Raw genomic sequence first — 3257 nt, forward strand, 5'->3', positions numbered from 1 at the left:
ACAAGGCACTGGGTGGGGGGGAGGGAAGGGGGCACGAGGGCATGTACCTTAGGGTAGGGGAGGCCAGGGCAAGGTCAATAGAGAAAAAAAAGGAGACATGTGTACTACTATTTGTAATACTTTACACAATAAAACATTTTTTTAAAGGGAAAATAATTTATCAGAAATGTGAAAAAATAATTATCTTCGTACTTATTTATTTACCCATCACAGACTTTTATTAAATACCCTGTGATTAGGAATCATATCATATTAACCTTTATCTTCCTCACTGATCACATGGCATTCAGTAGATCCTCAATAAATTCTGAATGAATTCTATATACACACTGGTTATTCATCCTCCTTTAGAACAATTTGAATTACAGCTCACTGTTTCAAGATTCTATTGTTGTGCAGATAAATTATTATGAGGTCAAATGTCTTTCCTTTTTTAAGTCGTTTTTTTTTTATTTTACACATTTTAATCAAATAGTAACTGCAATAAATAAACACTGAAAAACAGGCAGGTATCTCACCATATCTGGAGGAACACAGCTGCTGATGTCCATGGTTGGACAATTCAAGGATGACTTGGAAATTTCTAAAGCCATTTGCAAAATAAAATAAAAATAAATAAATAAAAAAAATCCATGTCAACAGGATTGCAATATAGCTACTTCAAAGGCTAAAATGTCTATAGTATATCTACATGATTTTATTAACAGGGGTTGAGTAGCACCTGTATACCATGGCATTCTTGTCTTTAGCCTTCAAGGAAAAGGCAATCTTTTCTGTTTGCACCAGTTTCAAGTATTGCTGAAATAAGGCTCCCTTAAAATAGATCACTACTGTGCTCATTCACATGAGAAAGTCCAAACATGTAGTCAAAAGACAAATATGGGGTTTCATGATCCCTTTTTTTTAATTGACTTGGTTAATTGCATGAAATGAAGGATAAACACACATATGCATATCTGATTCACAAAACCCCTGAGTACATCAGAATGCAAAATATAACATGTCAAAAATAGTCTTGGATCACCAGGCATATAAAATGGAAGTGAAGCCTGTCTCAGTTGCCTTCCCCTTCCTCAGCACTCCCCCGTGGAGTCCTTTCCCTACTTCAACCAAAAAGAAAGGAACCTCAGAAATTCTGATTTAAAAAAAAAAAAATGCTAGTTTAGCTTTAATTTAAAAGGATCAGCTGGTCCTGGTCTTGGAAGGGATGCATTACTCAGGTGAACACATATGCGGGAACTTGACCTGGCTACCTCTTGGCACAGAGATTAGAGAGATTCAGCTGTTCTTAGAATACCAGATATGTAGTTATCCACAAGCTGTCACTCAGGGTTGGGTTCTCTTTTATGTGGCTGCATTCGGAAATACTCTATATGAGTCATGCTTAGACAAAGAGAAACACTTATACCTGGAATTTATATTCTCCCAAGTAATCTTTCAGTCTTCTTGGTGAAGGCAGTGCCCAGATGGCATGGGTGCAATTGTTGATGGTGCATCTGCAGAGATGCTGCAGTGGTGGTGCTGATGTGTAGAGCGGTTTGTCCAGATACAGGTGGACAGAGCCCGCAAGGAGGGAGAGGGGGGAAGGAGGGCGGGAGTGGAGCCTTCTATGCCTACCAGCTTATCTGTCCCCGCACATCTCAACATAGAAGTTCATCAGGTGAACCACACTATCAAATTGCTTCAGCTTGGACTTGACACAGGTGACACAGTCCAATCGGAATTTTCCATCTTGATATTCAATTCGCAGATTAATTGGTCCAGCTGATGTTCTCACATATATATATATTGTTAGTAGGTAGTCTGGGTATGCACTATCTCTAATCAAGGAAGTCCCTTCTGGTGTCTCTCTTAGTTTCTCTTTGGCTTCATTCGCAGACCTCCTCTGTACCAACATGTGTGACTGAGCTCTCACAAGACCCTTGTCATATGTGCCGCCTCTGGGGACGGCTCCTCCTCGGAGCCCGCATTCCCCTGCCTGCTCGGCGTCCCTTCCGCTCCATTCCCAAAGGGCTTCATGTACATTAGGGTCATGGGCGAAGGGTCACTACAGCAAACACAGCTGGACGTCCAAGCTGGGGTCAGAGCGGAACGCATGGCACGTCCTTCCTGGAAGTCAATGGTAATCCCAAAATGGGACCCTGCAGAGAATCCAGAATCGTGGATGAAGGGGAGGGGAACTGCTAGTGCTTTCTCCCCAGGTGCTGGTGCAAGGATGGCATAGACCCTCACAGGTGTGGTCACCTACAGCTTGCCGGGTTCCACACCCGGTGGTGCTTCAGAGCTCCTGGGTTCAGAACCAGAGCCAGGATCTTGGGGTTTGGAGGTGCAGGAATTGCCAGGTCTGCAAGGGTCTGGGGTGCGGCCTGGCGGCCACTCCCTCCCCTGACTTTCAAGTGTTGAGCTGAGCTCATTTTCCCAGACACTTCCATCTTTGCTCCCTGTTGGGCCTTTGGGCCCCACCCAGATGAAGTGGGCTTCTCTTTAAGCATTTTAAAAGGAAACATCCTACTTGTCCCTGTGGAGGGCCTTCAAGGGACTGCTTCTAAACTATAGCCATCCTAGTTCCTCTTCCCAGGACAATCTCTAATTATCAAGATTCCTCTGAAAGATGTGGTAGCAGCACTGGCACTATGGGATCCTACTGAGCTGATCACTATATTTTTGCAAATAGCCTTAATAACCTTATATTTTCAGCATTTCACCCATTCTTTCTCAGGTCTCTTTTTTTTTTTTTTTTTTTTTTTTTTTTTTGCTTCTTCTTTAAATGTTGTTTTACCCATTGTTAGAGAGAGGGGAAGGAGAGAGAGATAGAAACATCCACGAGAGAAATGCCACTGATCTCTATCAGCTGCCTCCTGTACTCCCCTGCTGGGGATGGGTCCTGCAACCCTGGCATGTGCCTCGACAAGGAGGTCATCACTCAACCACTGAGCCACACCAGCTGGCGGGTCTCTTTTCCTTTTAACAGTAGCAAAGTCAAATTTCTAATGGATCCTGCTACATTTAACTTTATGATATTAAAAGTAAAACTTCATACTTGCATTGTTTAAAGATGACTTGTTTCTTTGGGATTTTAGGGTACTTAGGTCTAAAGACCAAGCTCTGAATACAATCATTTATTTTATAGTTAACTGGTACCCTCTCTACTTGATAAACTTATAAATAACTAGGTTTTACACAGTCATATTCTGAGTACATTTCCAGATAGGTGCTGCTGACCTTATTAATTCACTATTCTAGGTGGGGGCCCACAA

General features: G+C 42.4%; 1 pseudogene; it reads right to left on the reverse strand.

Moving 5' to 3' along the window:
- Window positions 1-1375: 1375 nt before the first annotated feature.
- Window positions 1376-2034, reverse strand: LOC118711839 (annotated as a pseudogene).
- Between the last annotated feature and the right edge of the window lie 1223 nt (window positions 2035-3257).

The sequence above is a fragment of the Pipistrellus kuhlii genome, unplaced genomic scaffold, assembly GCF_014108245.1.
Source record: "Pipistrellus kuhlii isolate mPipKuh1 unplaced genomic scaffold, mPipKuh1.p scaffold_m20_p_8, whole genome shotgun sequence".
NCBI lineage: Eukaryota > Metazoa > Chordata > Mammalia > Chiroptera > Vespertilionidae > Pipistrellus > Pipistrellus kuhlii.